Raw genomic sequence first — 19,321 nt, 5'->3', positions numbered from 1 at the left:
CACAGTGAGTTGTGTCCTGCATTAGCGTCAATGATCTGATCGATGTGGGGGAGAGGGAAGGGGTCCTTGGGGCAGGCCTTGTTGAGGTCTTTGAAGTCGATGCATAGGCGCCAAGTTTGCTAGCCAGTGTGGGTGTTTTATTTCTCTGATGAACCCGACCTCAATTAACTTGGCTAGCTCCTCCCCCATAGCTTGTCGTTTGGGTTCGGAAAAGTGCCGCAGTGTTTGCTTGACTGGCTTGTATCCCTTTAATATATTGAGGCTGTGTTCGGCCAATATGCATGGGATTCCTGGCATATCAGAAGGGTGCCAAGCTAATATGTCCCAGTTCTCGTGCAGGAACACGTGTACGTCGACCATCGAGTCCAGCTGTGCTCCGATGGAAGCTGTCTTCTTGGGGTCCGTCGGGTGAACTAGAAATTTAACTATTCCATCCGCTGGTTTGAAGGAGGTGGATTTGGGCCATTTATCGAGGATTATGTCGTCCCTATCCACCGTGGAGCGTAGTGCGGTGAGTTCCTCGGCCGGTAGGGCTTCGGACAATGCTTCAAGGGCCAGGGATGCGGTTTTATTTTCGGCGCAGAGTGCTATGTCCGGATCGCTAGAGATAGTGATAACACCATTGGGCCCAGGCATTTTGAGCTTCATATACCTGTAATGAGGTATAGCTTGAAAGCGTGTGAACGCATCTCGCCCTAACAGGGCATGATATCCACTATTAAAAGGAGCCACCTGGAATATTATCTCTTCGGACCTATAGTTTTCTGGTGTGACGAATACCACATCCAGCTTAATTTTCCCCGAGCATATTTCTTCCCTACTGGGAACGATTCCCCTAAAGGATGTATTGCTCTGCTCAATGTGACCCCGATCCATTTGCATTTTATTGAGCATGTCCTCGTAGATGAGGTTCAGTCCGCTGCTACCGTCCATTAGTACTTTAGTAAGCCGAAATCCGTCCAAAATGGGGTTGAGGACTAGAGCGGCTGGTGCCCGGACTGAGCGGGATCTTGGTTCATCATTGGCATTAAAAGTAATTGTCGTATCATTCCAAAGGTTTATTGCTGCTATATGGCAGACTTCGGCAAGGTCGCAAAGCGCCCGTTTGCGCCGATTATTTGATGAGAAGGTCTCGAAGACTGTGATTACTTTGGGATCGTGTTCCGGAGAGTACTTTTCTGGTGTAGTATTGGTGAGGATACCCTCACCGCTCTTGGCCACCTGCGGGAGTATCCAACATGCCCGTAGGCAGTGAGTTGGTTTGGTATTCGGTGTCGTATGTATTTGATAGGGCCTGTCGAGCCATTCCTCAAAGACATTTCTATGTCCTGTAAAGGGCTTGAATTTCTTGTTCACTGGATGATGATTAGGTGCCCCGTGAGGGTGCACCCTTTTTGCCCGTCCAAGGGATGGCTTAAAGGCCTGCGGTTCCCAGTGGGCTGTCTGAGTTTTCAAGGCACTTTCCATTGCACGGTACTTCTGTACTATGCATGCCAAATCTGCGAAGTGCAGGACACGACGGCGATTGATGGCATTAAGAATTCCCTCGTCTGTACAGTTGTTGCGAAATACGGAAATTGCGCCGTCGTCGCGGCAGTCCTTTATCCTTTTTTAACAAGGTGGACTGTTTCCCGAGGCTGCTGCCGCACATGCGTTAGGCCGCATATGTCCGAAGAGCCAGAGTTCCTTGGAGAATATTGCTTCTGGTGGGTGGGTGGGTTCGAATTCGCACCTTCGCCCACCATGGAGTCAGGAGTTCGAAGAATTTCTAAGGTTACCACCACAGGACCTGGAGTGTCCGGGGAATTCTCAGGCTTGATGCCCGATTTTGTGTTCAAAGGACAGTGAGTGTCCTCTTGAGGATGAGTATCCGGTTCTCCAGTTTAAGAAATCCGAACATAGTTTGTTCTCATCGTAGGAAAAGAGTTATCGTTAGCCTGTTCCTCCACAACCGCTACCTGATGGGTGACCGACGGAGATTTAATCTCTCTCTGATCGGGTTTAATCCCAATCTGATCATAGTCAGTTGAGACTCCGAGGGCGGCGATGCGATCTAGCAGTTCGTTCAAAGACAATAGATCTGTCGGGTCCATGTTGTTGAAATATTCGGGGCTGATGCGAAGGGGATTTTCGGTCACTTGGGGGGTTGCCTTCGGCTTAATAACCTGACGGGCTCCCATAGTGAAGTTGCCGAGCCGGAGGGTTTGCCCTGGAATTAGGGCTCCTTCGGAAGTAATACTTTCATTGATGACAAGGCGACCCATCGGTCCTTCAATTGACGCTACAGAGGAACTCTTAATGAAAGCACCAATGTCGGTGTCAAAACCGGCAGATCTCGGTTAGGGGGTCTCGAACTGTGTGTCTAAGGATCAATTGTAGCAGGAGACAAGGGACACGATGTTTACCCAGGTTTGGGCCCTCTTGATCTAGGTAGTACCCTACGTCCTGCTTGATTGACTTTGATGAGTATAGGGATTACAAGAGTTGATCTACCACAAAATCGTAATGGCTAAACCCTAATTGTCTAGCCTATATGGTTATGATTGTGATTGCCTCTACGGACTAAACCCTCCAGTTTATATAGACACCGGAGGGGGCTAGGGTTTGTACAGCGTCGGTTTACAGAGAAAGGAATCTTCATATGCACACGCTAAGCTTGCCTTCCCCGCCAAGGAGAGTCCCATCTAGACACGGGGGAAACTCTTCTATCTTGTATCTTCACGGCCCGTTAGTCCGGCCCATGTTGTATAGCCTGGACGCCCGAGGACCCCGTAATCCAGGACGCTGTCAGGACCCCGATTCCAAGTCACATCGATCTAGCCGGTAACACCTCATATCACTTTGCGGCCTCACGCACGGTATCCCACGGGTGTCGCCTTACCATGGCCCGGGACCGTTTGCGCCTTTTGGCTCACGTATATGATAGTGTCGCTAGCATCCATATGACAGAGAACCCGGGCCGACATGGCTAGTCGTGAACCCAAAGCGGCACAAACCTATGGAGACAGGCATACATGAATCACATCGAGCATGTCGGTCATCAACGAGTGATTCCGGGCTGTAGCACTGGGCTAACAGGACTCCGGGGATCCCGGGCTGTAGCAGGCTAGGCAGGACTCCGGAAGTCACCGCGTGACATTTCCCCGAAGGGACAGACATAGGAACGAAGTGAAACACATGCCGGCCAGTCAAGTGTCCTGAACAGTAGTGCTGGGCTAGCAGGACTCCGGTGAACCGGGCTGTAGCGGACTACTATGGCTCGAGGAACACTAGACTACATTTCCCCATAAGAAAGGCTGCCAAGGATAAAGAACTAGATTGTCGGATCCCACTCATACCAAGCATTTCAATCATACACACAATATGCCCGATATGAGTACATACAACATGGCATCACAACAAAACTCTACAACTCAAGTACTTTATTTAAAGGCTCCAGAGAGCCATACATAACATGTCATACAGATAGGGGTCACATGACCCGACACTCAAGTCATGCAGTCATACAAGCACATGCGGAAGCAACTAGTCTGAGTATAGACTCTAGAAAGAAGAAGGCTTCTCAAAGCCTGTCTATCTACATAGGGCCCTCCATGGCCAGGATCACCACCTGGGTGGCTAGTCACTCGTCGACGTCAAGGTCTACATAAAACCCATCGGAGGGGGCAGTGTTGTCGTCTGAAAACAATAAATAAGCAAACATGAGTACAAAGGTACTCAGCAAGTCTTACATCAGAACCTACTATACATGCTTATTCTCAAGAAGGTGGTGGGGTTGATGCAGCAAGCCAGCTTTGACTCTTGGCTAAGCTATCCTACGGAACTTCACCAGAAAAAATAGTTTTCGCACGCGAGTCCACTAATCACCAACACAATACTCCACCGGGGATCCTCCCTCGTCATCCTACGAGAGGGCCATCCTCGGTACTCACACTTATCTTGAGTCTTTTAGTAGTATCCATTAACTTGTCTATGAACTGTATAGGCAACCAAGTAGTCCTTTACCGCGGACGCGGCTATTCGAATAGTTTTATACCCTGCAGGGGTGTACTTCGTCACACATGTTTCCACCACTTAGCGTCTCCACACGACATGTGCTCGACAGACTTCAAGCGAAAACCGACGTGGGTGTAGACCACGACCTGACTAACCTCACAAGTCTCTAGTTCAGGTTTATCGCCTATTCAGGTTCCATCCGCAAGGAAATCCGGCCGGGGTGTCCTCAACGGCCCCAAACGATGTGTACAGGGTCCCGAAACGCCAAACGGGCGCCCGGCATACCCAGCCACAGTGTATCTACCGCATCATAGCCCACCCCTAGGGTCAGCGCTACGCACGGCCGCCAACACATGTCCTATAAACACCAGAAACTAGTTGCAACTCGGGAACAGAGGCGAGGGGGGTCAGTAAGTCGAGCGGGCTCATATTTCAGGGCCCAATGTGTGGTAGTAGCTGAATCTTAAATCACGCATACAGATCTCAGTTCTTAGGGACGGCCTCAATGAAACAACCCACCATGTACTCCTACATGGCCTCTCATCGATACCTTTACCAAAACATGTTAAACACATCCCTCAAATTACCGGCATAAGCATTTCACTCTAGCCCATCACCCAGATGAACCAAACCTGACACAACTCTAAGCATAGCAGGCATAGCAAGGTAGGAATCACATACATGGCTCAATCAACTCCTACACATGCTAGTGGGTTTCATCTAGTTATTGTGGCAATGACAGGTCATGCAGAGGATAAGGGTTCAACTACCGTAGCACACAACAGTTTGAATCGCGTTTTCTTAATGCATTAAACAAGAGCAGAAGCGAGAACATGGGTTTGTATCGGAATGATCAATGGATGCTTGCCTGATGGAGTGGTAGCGGGATACTGCCCTTCAGTTGGATACTCGTGAATATCCTCGGAGGCAGAACCTACCACGGAGAACACATCGGAACACAATCAACACATGACGATATGCAACAATATGATGCATGCTATGACATGGCAATATGATTGTGTCTTGGCCTAATGCAAGCGAAAATAGAAAGGGATGAACTCATTTGAATCAAAGATTCAAACATTAGCTCATTAAACATGGCATTTATAGTGCATTACCTTATTCTGCCTAAACAGCAAGGTAAACTTGTTTTGTCATGCATGAAACCATTACAGATGGATAGATTGAGTTTTTCTGATAATTTTTCATATCTAAATTATTTCATTTGGAGTTACGGTTGAATTTCTATGAATTTTTGAAGTTTGAACTATTTTCTAGAATTTCCTGGATAAAAATAAATCCAGAAAATGCATTACTGCGTCAGCATTGCGTCATGCTGACCTCAGCAGGTCAAAGGCGCCAGCCCAGGTCAAACCTGACTGGTGGGCCCCTTCTGTCAGCCTCTCAGTGCACTAACTACGTTTAGTTAGCCTAATTACTGGGCAGGGCCCACTAGTCAGTGACTATACTAATTAAACTAACTAATTTTAGTTAGAAACTAATCTAGATAATTAGCAGAGGGGGGGCCCACTTGTCATTGACTCAAAGGAGTCAACCTGGGCCCACCCAGGGGTCAAACTGGGTCAACGAGCGGCCGGCGAGGCCCGAGACGGCGGCGCGGCTCGGAAAACGCCATCCGGCGACCAAATTGACTACGGAGACCACCCATGCGAAGCCCAGATTCTCGCGCATCCAATGGAGCAAGTGTGAGGAGCTGGGGTGGAGCGAGCTCGCCGGAATCGAGCTCGTGGCGGCGGCCGGAGTTCGGGCGAGGTCGGTTTCGACGCTACGGTGCACGGGAGGAAGAGCTGGTGGTGGCTACGGGTTCCTGGTGCTGCACTGAGCACGGTGAGGCGCTCCGTTGTGAGCTTGCACGGCTGTGGCCATGGCTGCGCCATGGCCGGCGGCGAGAAGCTCTCGGCCGTGGTGGAAAATGGAGCTAGGGGACGAGCGCGAGCACGAGAGAAGACGGGAAAGGAAGAGGAGCTCACGGCGGGGTCGGAGAGGGGGTCAGCGGCTCGGGGACGGGCTGGAGAAGAGGTGCGGTCGCCGGCAATCTCGGATGCCCAAGGTTGAAGACGAGGGCGAAGGCGGCGTTGCAGGGCTTCCAGCGAAGCGTGGCTCGGTGGGGAGGTCGAGGGAGTCGAGGCGGAGCTGATGGGCTCGCCGGAGGGGCGAGGGGAGGTCTCTGGCGGCGACTACGGCGATCGGCGGCGAGGGACGTGCTCGGCCATCGCGGGAGAGGATGAGGGAGACGAGGGGGAGAGTGAGAGAGGATGAGAGGGAGACGTGGGGGTCGCGTGGCGTCCTATGGGCGTCTCCCGGCGTCGGCAGAAGCAGGAGGTGGCCGGCGCGTGGCCGGCGCGCGGCGAGCACGCACCCCTGCCTCCTGGCGCGAGGTAGGGGGTGACTGGCCGAGCCAGTAGGCTGGGCCGAGCCAGGTAAGGCCCAGGTGGGCTTCTTTCTCCTTTTTTTTGATTTAGTTTCTGTTTTCTATTAAACTGCAACTGTTTAGCTTTATTTAAAATACTAGAACATTTCCAAAAATCCTGAAAATAAATGTGGCCTCTGTTTAGATTATTTCCAACAGGAAACATTTACTCCCAGAATTATTTGAGCATTTAAATTATTTTATAGCATTTAAATGCCCAAATTCGAATACTTATGATTTAATTCAATGACCTTCTGTTGACCTAGAAAATTGTGCACCAATTTTGCCAGAGGTTCTAACCTAAGACAAAGAGGGTGAACATTTTAGAAGGGCATTTCAGGTTCATTGAAATTATTTTTAGTAAACCCTAGTAGATTTCAAAAGGGTGCTGGGGGTTCTGCCTTCCCCATTTCAAGTTTCTGATGAAAAGTAAACATGATGCACACTCTAATGCATGGACTAGCTAGGGTGTGACAACTCACCCCCACTCAAAAGAATCTCGTCCCGAGATTTAGGATCCTCTGGAAAGAAGGTGGGGTACTCGAGTCGAAGACGATCCTCCCTTTCCCAAGTGGCTTCTTCCTCGGAATGGTGTGACCATTGAACCTTGAGAAACTTGATATTATGACGTCGAGTGGTACGCTCGGCTTGATCAAGGATACGAACGGGATATTCCCGATAAGAGAGGTTATCTTATAGATCAAGCGTCTCGTGGTCCACTCCACGGATAGGATCCGCGAAGCAACGCCTGAGTTGTGAAACGTGGAAGACATCGTGAACTCTGGAAAGATGCGGAGGTAGTTCCAGTTGGTAGGCAACTTCTCCTCGTTTGGCAAGAATGCGAAAGGGTCCAATGTAACGAGGGGCCAATTTGCCTTTGATACCGAAATGATGGGTTCCCTTTAACGGAGTAACCCGAAGGTAAGCCTTCTCGTCGACTTCATAAGTCATAGGCTTATGTTTACGATCATATTGACTCTTTTGACGAGATTGGGCTGTTTTCAATTTCCCACGAATAACGCGAACCTGCTCTTCCGCTTCTTGAATCATATCCGGGCCAAAGAGTTGTCTTTCCCCGGTTTTTGACCAGTTAAGAGGCGTTCGACATTTTCGTCCATAAAGAACTTCGAAAGGAGCTTTCCCCAAACTAGCTTGATAACTATTGTTATAAGCAAACTCCGCGAATGGAAGGCATTTCTCCCAACTCATTCCGAACGAGATAACAGAAGCTCGGAGCATATCTTCCAGAATTTGATTGACTCGCTCTACTTGACCACTTGATTGAGGGTGGAAAGCGGTGCTCAAAGAGAGACGAGTTCCCATAGCATTTTGGAAACTTTCCCAAAATCGAGAGGTGAAGAGACTCCCACGGTCTGAGTTAATTTCCAATGGAACACCATGAAGGGACACTATTCGGGAGATGTATAAATCGGCTAGCTGGCTAGCGGTGATACTCTCACGAACAGGTAGAAAGTGGGCTACTTTGGAAAGTCGGTCGATCACGACGAAGATGGCATTATTCCCTCTCTTGGTCCTGGGAAACCCAGTGATGAAATCCATACTGATTTTATCCCATTTCCATTCAGGAATAGCCAAAGGTTGAAGGGTGCCAGCAGGCCGCTGATGCTCTACTTTAACACGACGACAAACGTCGTAGCTAGTAATGTATTGAGCGATTTCTCTCTTCATCCTAGTCCACCAAAACCTCTGGCGTAGGTCTTGTTACATTTTAGTACTACCGGGATGAATGGTGAGAGGGGATTCGTGAGATTCCTTAAGGATCAACTGGCGTAGATGTTGTTTCTTGGGAACCACCAGACGGTTCTCGAAAAAGACAGCACCTTGCTCATCCATGGAGAAACATTTAGCAACCCCGCTAGCGATGTTTTCCTTAATCCGGGATATGCCCTTATCACGCTTCTGGGCAGCTATGATTTGATCCATAAGGGTAGGTTTCGCCACCAGGGTGGATAGGAATCCTCGAAGAACAATGTGAAGATTAAGCTTACGAAATTCCTCATGGAGAAGTGGTTGACTTTGTTGTAACATCAGGTTGTTACAATAGGACTTACGACTTAGTGCATCAACCATGACGTTGGCTTTGCCCGGGGTGTAAGTTATTCCTAAGTCGTAATCCGAGATCAACTCGACCCAACGTCTTTGCCTGAGATTCAAATCTGGTTGGGTGAAGATATATTTCAAACTTTGGTGATCGGTGAAGATCTCGCAACGATTACCGAGAAGGTAATGTTGCCAGGTTTTAAGTGCATGGACTATAGCTGCAAGCTCTAGATCATGTGTAGGATAATTTTCCTCATGTGGGTGTAATTGCCGTGAAGCATAGGCAATTACCTGACGATCTTGCATGAGTATGCAACCTAGTCCTTGTCGCGAGGCGTCGCAATAGATAATAAAGTCCTTGGAGAAATCTGGTGGTACCAGTACGGGAGCAGATGTCAGGCATCTTTTCAGTTCCTGAAAACTGAACTCGCACTGTGGAGTCCACTCAAACTTTTTATCTTTCTTGAGGAGTTCAGTTAGAGGTTTAGCAACCTTGGAGAAATTCTCGATGAAGCGGCGGCAATAGCTCGCTAAGCCAAGGAAGCTCCGAACTTGCTTGACCATCTCATGTGGAGTCCAATCAAGGACGGCTTGAACTCACTCGGGATTGACAGCAATACCCTTACCAGAGATTACATGGCCTAGATAGGTCACTTCTGGCAACCAAAATTCACACTTGGAGAATTTGGCATAAAGGCGATGCTCTCGAAGTTTCATCAATACCAGCCTTAGATGTACGGCATGTTCCTCTTCATTCTTGGAGTAGATGAGTATGTCATCGAGGTATACTACGACGAATTTATCCAAGTACTCCATGAAGACTGAGTTCATTAACCGAGAGAAGGTAGTCGAGGCATTGGTTAAACCGAAGGACATGACGGTGTACTCGTATTGGCCATAACGAGTAACAAAGGCCGTTTTGGGAATGTCCCCGTTTCTGATTTTGATTTGATGGTAGCCCAACCTCAAATCCATCTTGGAGAAGACTGAGGATCCAGCGAGCTGATCATACAGATCATTGATCCTGGGAAGCGGGTATTTGTTCTTGATGGTGACCAAATTGACAGGTCGGTAGTCCACAACCATTCGATCCGTTCCATCCTTCTTCTTAACGAAGAGGACGGGGCAAGCCCAAGGAGAGGAACTAGGGCGGATGAAACCCTTTTTCAAGGACTCATCAAGTTGGTTCTTAAGCTCGGCTAGTTCTAAGGGTGCCATCTTGTAGGGTCTTCTAGAAATTGGAACGGTTCCTGGAACAAGGTCTATCACAAACTCGACATCCCTGTCAGGTGGAACACCTGGCAGTTCTTCTGGAAAGACATCCGAAAAATCTCGGAGTACCGGAACATCCTCAAGGTCTGGAAGAGGGTTGGCATTTAGAGAGTAAAGCTGGCGCTTGGCCACTCGAGTTAAGACATTAACTGTCTTGCCCGAGGGGTGAGTAAGTTGAACGGTTCTAGTGGCACAATCGATCTTAGCATAATGAGCTGACATCCAGTCCATACCCAAGATGATGTTTATGTCGGAGGACTTGAGAGCTATTAAGGATGCAAGGAAGACAAGTCTGTCGACAAGAATTTCGTTCCCATGGCTTACTCTAGAAGTTTGCCATCTAGAGCCAGGGGTTTGAATTTCCATGGTAGAGGACATGTCACAGAATGTCGTGTTATGCAGTCAAGCATAGTTCTCGGATATGAATGAATGAGATGCTCCAGTATTGAAAAGAACAGATGTCAGATGGCAGTTAACAAGGAGCGTACCAAGGACGACGTTAGGATCCTCATGAGCCTCCTCGGCTGAAACATAATTGACATGGCCACGTACAGTGGTGGCCGGCTTGGCGTAGAAAGTCTTCCCCGCTGGCTTACCACGGCCAACGGACTTTCCAGTTTGATTGGGGTTGTTGTTCTGGGGACACTCTCGGCTATAGTGACCCGGCTCTCCACACTTGAAGCACGTCACCACATTGGGGCGTGGAGCAGCATTAGCAGCGGGGCCACCATAGGGCTTGGGCGGTGCAAATTGCTGGTTGGGACGAGGCGCCTCAAAGGATGGCCTCGGGATGAACCTGGGTGGCAGTGCCGTGCTTGGAATCCACACCCGACGCTTCTGAGCTCCAGAGCCGGATGAAGAGCCAAAATCACGGGAGTGCTTGCGTGAAGCGTCGTAATCAGTCTAGCCTGTCTCAGCACTGATGGCTTTATTGACCAACTTCTGAAAGGATGTGCACTCGTGCAGACGGAGATCGCGGCGAAGCTCAGGGCTAAGTCCCTTGCGGAACCTTGCCTGCTTCTTAGCGTCAGTAGAAACCTCTTCAGGGGCATAGTGTGCCAGATTCCCAAATTCACGACTATGTGCATCCACAGTCAGTCTTCCTTGGGTGAAGTTGCAGAATTCCTCCCTCTTGCGATCCATGAGACCTTCCGGAATGTGATGCTCATGGAAAGCCTCACTGAATTCAACCCAAGTAGTGATTTGGCCGACCGGCGCATAGCTTCGAGGTTTTCCCACCAAAGGCTAGCAGGGCCTTCGAGGTGATAGGCAGCATAGGTAACCTTGTCGGCGTCGGCTACGTTGGCAGAACGTAGCTTGTGGGTGATGCTGCGAAGCCAGTCATCCGCGTCGAGGGGCTCGACAGAATGGTTAAACTTTGGTGGGTACAACTTGATAAAGTCATTGATTGACACCAAGTCATTTCGTGGGTGGCGTGCAGTGTTCTGCTCAATCCGCTCTAGCAGGCGGTTAGTCTCACGCTTGTTTCTTTCCGCCTCCAGCATTACTTCGGCCAGAGAAGGCGGGTGAGGCAGATTTTCACCCCTAGCTGCACTGGCTTCCCCCTGCTCTGGGGCAGCAGGGTTGCTGCGAGTGTTGACCATCCTAGGAGAAAACAAGACAACAGTTTAGACAAGGATGGCTCAAACTTAGCAAGGAAGTGCAGAATGTAATGGATAACACGGAATGCAGAGATGTACATCCATATGTCATGGTAATATAAAACTGCCATATATATACCAACGGTCATACACATCATACATAGTTTAGTACAATCCCAGGCTACAGTACAACTATGATGAAAGACGTTACATCTCATCGGAGGCATTCCAAGCTCCTATACATTATTTGTCTACACCTTCGGAATCGATTACACGCAAAGTCATATTCCACAAGTCACACAGGACAGTGGAGATACAACTACTACAATACTAGTGGTACTACTACTAACTCAGACAGCTCTGTAGTAGTCCTCATAGAAGTCACCTCCATAGCCTGGAAGTTCAACGTGACCATCCGGAAACAGACGGTCCTGAGGAGCCTGTGGACCATAGGGGCTAGGATGAGGTCTTGGACCAACAAACGGTGGCCTGCGGGGACCACGGGGTGGGGTGATGCCTCCCACATCACGCCAATCCACCATGTCTGGCAGAGCTGATCTCACAGGATACAGATCCCTTGTATCCATACATCCAGCTTGCACCACAGGTGCAAACCGAGTCAATGTGGCCCAATGATCAGCACGGGTATTGAAAAGCTCCAGCCTCAAGGCCCGATTCTCTCGGTCCTTATCTTCGAGCAACTCGGCAGTGGTACGAGTTAATGAGTCCTCCTGAGTGGAGTCAGCATAGATAGCCTGAAGATACCCTTGCGCTCCCGGAAGTGAAGCTGGCATGTAACAGAAATCGGTGTTCCGAAGCAGGCCAGTCCGGACTCGCAAGATGGTCATCATGGAATAGGCAGCATCCTGCACAGCCATCTCAACAGTAACCCCGAGTCCATAGGAACAGTGAAGGGGCTCGGTAGATCCAGGATAAGAAGGAAATATCCTGACGGTGCAGAAATACTGGCTTTGATTAAAGTCGCGGAACTGCTCTTCGATGGTGTATTCGGGATACCAACGGTAACCCGTCTCGATCATGACCCGGACTAACATAACAGTATGACCGGGCACGTCGAGGCACCTAGTCAGGCGAACCACTTGGTTATGAACACGGTTGGCCGTCTGAAAGCACAACCACAAGACAAAGACATCAGAATTTCTAGGGAAAATTGGACAGCATAACGGCTATAATGCTCAGAAAAAGATTTGAGACATCCACAACAGTTCACAATACCACTCAACAACATCATATCAAGGTTCTGATACAATTAGCAACATACTAAGAATAGTAGAAACTGAACTGGGACTTGTAACAACAATCCTATAAGATACAACGGATTAGTAACACGTGAACCTGATAGAAGAAGAGAATCTAGTCCTTAACCCACGTTGAATGAGAAGAGAATGACTCAGATCAGAGGCATAGGGTAAAGGAGTAAAAGAGCCTTACGTTCCCTCCCACAATCAATTCCCCTACATATAACTAAAGCATTTCTAGACTCGACACCGACCAGTTTGGCTCAACGAACCTACAGGCAGTCCGTCTCTGATACCAACGCTGTCAGGACCCCGATTCCAAGTCACATCGATCTAGCCGGTAACACCTCATATCACTTTGCGGCCTCACGCACGGTATCCCACGGGTGTCGCCTTACCATGGCCCGGGACCGTTTGCGCCTTTTGGTTCACGTATATGATAGTGTCGCTAGCATCCATATGACAGAGAACCCGGGCCGACATGGCTAGTCATGAACCCAAAGCGGCACAAACCTATGGAGACAGGCATACATGAATCACATCGAGCATGTCGGTCATCAACGAGTGATTCCGGGCTGTAGCACTGGGCTAACAGGACTCTGGGATCCCGGGCTGTAGCAGGCTAGGCAGGACTCCGGAAGTCACCGTGTGACATTTCCCCGAAGGGACAGACATAGGAACGAAGTGAAACACATGCCGGCCAGTCAAGTGTCCTGAATAGTAGTGCTGGGCTAGCAGGACTCTGGTGAACCGGGCTGTAGCGGACTACTATGGCTCGAGGAACACTAGACTACATTTCCCCATAAGAAAGGCTGCCAAGGATAAACAACTAGATTGTCAGATCCCACTCATACCAAGCATTTCAATCATACACCAAATATGCCCGATATGAGTACATACAACATGGCATCACAACAAAACTCTACAACTCAAGTACTTTATTTAAAGGCTCCAGAGAGCCATACATAACATGCCATACAGATAGGGGTCACATGACCCGACACTCAAGTCATACAGTCATACAAGCACATGCGGAAGCTACTAGTCTGAGTATAGACTCTAGAAAGAAGAAGGCTTCTCGAAGCCTGTCTATCTACATAGGGCCCTCCATGGCCAGGATCACCACCTGGGTGGCTAGTCACTCGTCGACGTCAAGGTCTACATAAAACCCATCGAAGGGGGCAGTGTTGTCGTTTGAAAACAATAAATAAGCAAACATGAGTACAAAGGTACTCAGCAAGTCTTACATCAGAACCTACTATACATGCTTATTCTCAAGAAGGTGGTGGGGTTGATGCAGCAAGCCAGCTTTGACTCTTGGCTAAGCTATCCTACGGAACTTCACCAGAAAAAATAGTTTTCGCACGCGAGTCCACTACTCACCAACACAATACTCCACCGGGGATCCTCCCTCGTCATCCTACGAGAGGGCCATCCTCGGTACTCACACTTATCTTGAGTCTTTTAGTAGTATCCATTAACTTGTCTATGAACTGTATAGGCAACCAAGTAGTTCTTTACCGCGGACGCGGCTATTCGAATAGTTTTATACCCTCCAGGGGTGTACTTCGTCACACATGTTTCCACCACTTAGCGTCTACACATGACATGTGCTCGACAGACTTCAAGCGAAAACCGACGTGGGTGTAGACCACGACCTGACGAACCTCACAAGTCTCTAGTTCAGGTTTATCGCCTATTCAGGTTCCATCCGCAAGGAAATCCGGCCGGGGTGTCCTCAACGGCCCCAAACAATGTGTACAGGGTCCCGAAACGCCAAACGGGCGCCCGGCATACCCGGCCACAGTGTATCTACCGCATCATAGCCCACCCCTAGGGTCAGCGCTAGGCACGGCCGCCAACACATGTCCTACAAACACCAGAAACTAGTTGCAACTCCTGAACAGAGGCGAGGGGGGTCAGTAAGTCGAGCGGGGTCATATTTCAGGGCCCAATGTGTGGTAGTAGCTGAATCTTAAATCACGCATACAGATCTCAGTTCTTAGGGATGGCCTCAATGAAACAACCCACCATGTACTCCTACATGGCCTCTCATCGATACCTTTACCAAAACATGTTCAACACATTCCTCACATTACCGGCATAAGCATTTCACTCTAGCCCATCACCCAGATGAACCAGACCTGACACAACTCTAAGCATAGCAGGCATAGCAAGGTAGGAATCACATACATGGCTCAATCAACTCCTACACATGCTAGTGGGTTTCATCTAGTTACTGTGGCAATGACAGGTCATGCAGAGGATAAGGGTTCAACTACCGTAGCACACAGCAGTTTGAATCGCGTTGTCTTAATGCATTAAACAAGAGCAGAAGCGAGAACATGGGTTTGTATCGGAATGATCAATGGATGCTTGCCTGATGGAGTGGTAGCGGGATACTGCCCTTCAGTTGGATACTCGTGAATATCCTCGGAGGCAGAACCTACCACGGAGAACACATCGGAACACAATCAACACATGACGATATGCAACAATATGATGCATGCTATGACATGGCAATATGATTGTGTCTTGGCCGAATGCAAGCGAAAATAGAAAGGGATGAACTCATTTGAATCAAAGACTCAAATATTAGCTCATTAAACATGGCATTTATAGTGCATTACCTTATTCTGCCTAAACAGCAAGGTAAACTTGTTTTGTCATGCATGAAACCATTACAGATGGATAGATTGAATTTTTTCTGATAATTTTTCATATCTAAATTATTTCATTTGGAGTTACGGTTGAATTTCTATGAATTTTTGAAGTTTGAACTATTTTCTAGAATTTCCTGTATAAAAATAAATCCAGAAAATGCATTACTGCGTCAGCATTGCATCATGCTGACCTCAGCAGGTCAAAGGCGCCAGCCCAGGTCAAACCTGACTGGTGGGCCCCTTCTGTCAGCCTCTCAGTGCACTAACTACGTTTAGTTAGCCTAATTACTGGGCAGGGCCCACTAGTCAGTGACTATACTAATTAAACTAACTAATTTTAGTTAGAAACTAATCTGGATAATTAGCAGAGGGGGGGCCCACTTGTCATTGACTCAAAGGAGTCAACCTAGGCCCACCCAGGGGTCAAACTGGGTCAACGAGCCGGTGGCTCGACGCCGGCGAGGCCCCAGACAGCGACGCAGCTCGGAAAACGCCCTTCGGCGACCAAATCGACTACGGAGACCACCCGTGCGAAGCCCAGGCTCTCGCGCATCCAATGGAGCAAGTGTGAGGAGCTGGGGTGGAGCGAGCTCGCCGGAATCGAGCTCGTGGCGGCGGCCGGAGTTCAGGCGAGGTCGGTTTCGACGCTACGGTGCACGGGAGGAAGAGCTGGTGGTGGCTACGGGTTCCTGGTGCTGCACTGAGCACGGTGAGGCGCTCCGTTGTGAGCTTGCACGGCTGTGGCCACGGCTGTGCCATGGACGGCGGCGAGAAGCTCTCGGCCGCGATGGAAAATGGAGCTAGGGGACGAGCGCGAGCACAAGAGAAGAGGGGAAAGGAAGAGGAGCTCACAGCGGGGTCGGAGAGGGGGTCAGCGGCTCGGGGACAGGCTGGAGAAGAGGTGCGGTCGCCGGCGATCTCGGATGCCCGAGGTTGAAGGCGAGGGCGAAGGCGGCGTTGCAGGGCTTCCGGCGAAGCGTGGCTCGGTGGGGAGGTCGAGGGAGTAGAGGCAGAGCTGATGGGCTCGTCGGAGGGGCGAGGGGAGGTCTCTGGCGGCGTCTACGGCGATCGGCGGCGAGGGTGTAGGATCTAGAAGTAGATGTGTCTAGAGGGGGGTGATTAGACACTTAATGCTCAAGTTGCAATTTTTAAGCGTTTTCGGTTTAAGTGGAGTTTAGGCACAATTTCAACACACACAATACATATCAAGCAAGCATGCAAAGAGTATATGAGCAGCGGAATGTAAAGCATGCAACTTGCAAGAATGTAAAGAGAAGGGTTTGGAGAACTCAAACGCAATTGGAGACACGGATGTTTTTCCCGTGGTTCGGATAGGTGGTGCTATCCTACATCCACGTTGATGGAGACTTCAACCCACAAAGGGTAACGGTTGCGCGAGTCCACACAGGGCTCCACCCAAGGGTAATGGTTGCGTGAGTCCACACAGGGCTCCACCCACGAAGGGTCCACGAAGAAGCAACCACCCACAAAGGGTCCACGAAGAAGCAACCTTGTCTATCCCACCATGGCCATCGCCCACACAGGACTTGCCTCACTAGCGGTAGATCTTCACGAAGTAGGCGATCTCCTTGCCCTTACAAACTTCTTGGTTCAACTCCACAATCTTGTCGGAGGCTCCCAAGTGACACCTAGCCAATCTAGGAGACACCACTCTCCAAGAAGTAACAAATGGTGTGTAGGTAATGAACTCCTTGCTCTTGTGCTTCAAATGATAGTCTCCCCAACACTCAACTCTCTCTCATAGGATGTGGATTTGGTGGAAAGAAGATTTGAGTGGAAAGAAACTTGAGAAGGCTAGAGATCAAGATTCATATGGTAGGAATGGAATATCTTGGTCTCAACACATGAGTAGGTGGTTCTCTCTCAGAACATATGAGTTGGAATGGTGTATGCGTTCTAATAGCTCTCTCACTGAATGAAGAGGAGGTGGAGGGGTATATATAGCCTCCACACAAAATCCAACCGTTACACACAGTTTTCCAATCTCGGTGGGACCGAATCAACAAACTCGGTCGGACCGAAAATGTAAACCTAGTGACCGTTAGAGATTTTCGGTGGGACTGACATGCAACTCGGTAGGACCGATATTGTTAGGGTTTGGGCATAACGTAATCTCAGTGAGACCGATTACACAAACTCGGTGAGACCGAGTTTGGTAATTAGCTAACCAGAGAGTTGGTTAGGCAAACTCGGTGGGACCGATTTTCTCTTTCGGTGAGACCGAAAAGTTACAAAAAGGAAACACTGGATTTACATTGCAATCTCGGTGGGACCGATTGCATATCTCGGTGGGACCGAGAATATTGCAATAGGTAACAGAGAGTTTGCAATCCCATCTCGATGAGACCGAGATCCCTATCGGTAGAACCGAATTGCTAGGGTTTGGCAGTGGCTTATGACAGGTGAAACTCGGTGGCGCCGGATAGGAAGAATCGGTAGGACCGAGTTTTGCTTAGGGTTTAGGTCATATGTGGAAGTGGAAAGTAGTTGAGGGTTTTGGAGCATATCACTAAGCACATGAAGCAAGAGGCTCATTAAGCAACACCTCATCCCTCCTTGATAGTATTGGCTTTTCCTAAAGACTCAATGTGATCTTGGATCACTAAAATGTAAAATGATGAGTCTTGAGCTTGAAGCTTTAGCCAATCCTTTGTCCTTAGCATCTTGAAGGAGTTCCCACAACCTTTAGTCCATGCCACTCCATTGTTGAACTTATCTGAAACATGCTAGATAGAAATGTTAGTCCAACAAGAGATATGTTGTCATCAATTATCAAAACCACCTAGGGAGCACTTGTGCTTTCAGAGGGACGCGCTCGGCCATCGTGGGAGAGGATGAGGGAGACGAGGGGGAGAGTGAGAGAGGATGAGAGGGAGACGTGGGGGTCGCGTGGCATCCTCTAGGCGTCTCCCGGCGTCGGCAGAAGCAGGAGGTGGCCGGCGCGTGGCCGGCGCGCGGCGAGCACGCACCCCTGCCTCCTGGCGTGAGGTAGGGGGTGACTGGCCGAGCCAGGTAAGGCCCAGGTGGGCTTCTTTCTCCTTTTTTTTGATTTAGTTTCTGTTTTCTATTAAACTGCAACTGTTTAGCTTTATTTAAAATACTAGAACATTTCCAAAAATCCTGAAAATAAATGTGGCCTCTGTTTAGATTATTTCCAACAGGAAACATTTACTCCCAGAATTATTTGAGCATTTAAATTATTTTATAGCATTTAAATGCCCAAATTCAAATACTTATGATTTAATTCAATGACCTTCTGTTGACCTAGAAAATTGTGCACCAATTTTGCCAGAGGTTCTAACCTAAGACAAAGAGGGTGAACATTTTAGAAGGGCATTTCAGGTTCATTGAAATTATTTTTAGTAAACCCTAATTGATTTCAAAAGGATGCTGGGGGTTCTGCCTTCCCCATTTCAAGTTTCTGATGAAAAGTAAACATGATGCACACTCTAATGCATGGACTAGCTAGGGTGTGACAACTCACCCCCACTCAAAAGAATCTCGTCCCGAGATTTAGGATCCTCTGGAAAGAAGGTGGGGTACTCGAGTCGACGACGATCCTCCCTTTCCCAAGTGGCTTCTTCCTCGGAATGGTGTGACCATTGAACCTTGAGAAACTTGATATTATGACATCGAGTGGTACGCCCGGCTTGATCAAGGATACGAATGGATATTCCCGATAAGAGAGGTTATCTTGTAGATCAAGCGTTTCGTGGTCCATTCCACGGATAGGATCCGTGAAGCAACGCCTGAGTTGTGAAACGTGGAAGACATCGTGAACTCTGGAAAGATGCAGAGGTAGTTCCAGTTGGTAGGCAACTTCTCCTCGTTTGGCAATAATGCGAAAGGGTCCAATGTAACGAGGGGCCAATTTTCCTTTGATACCGAAACGATGGGTTCCCTTTAACGGAGTAACCCGAAGATAAGCCTTCTCGTCGACTTCATAAGTCATAGGCTTATGTTTACGATCATATTGACTCTTTTGACGAGATTAGGCTGTTTTCAATTTCCCACGAA

This window comes from Triticum urartu, chromosome 6A, assembly GCF_056163025.1.
Source record: "Triticum urartu cultivar PI428250 chromosome 6A, HENAU_Tu73, whole genome shotgun sequence".
Classification (NCBI taxonomy): Eukaryota; Viridiplantae; Streptophyta; class Magnoliopsida; order Poales; family Poaceae; genus Triticum; species Triticum urartu.
This window is presented reverse-complemented; position numbering follows the sequence as displayed.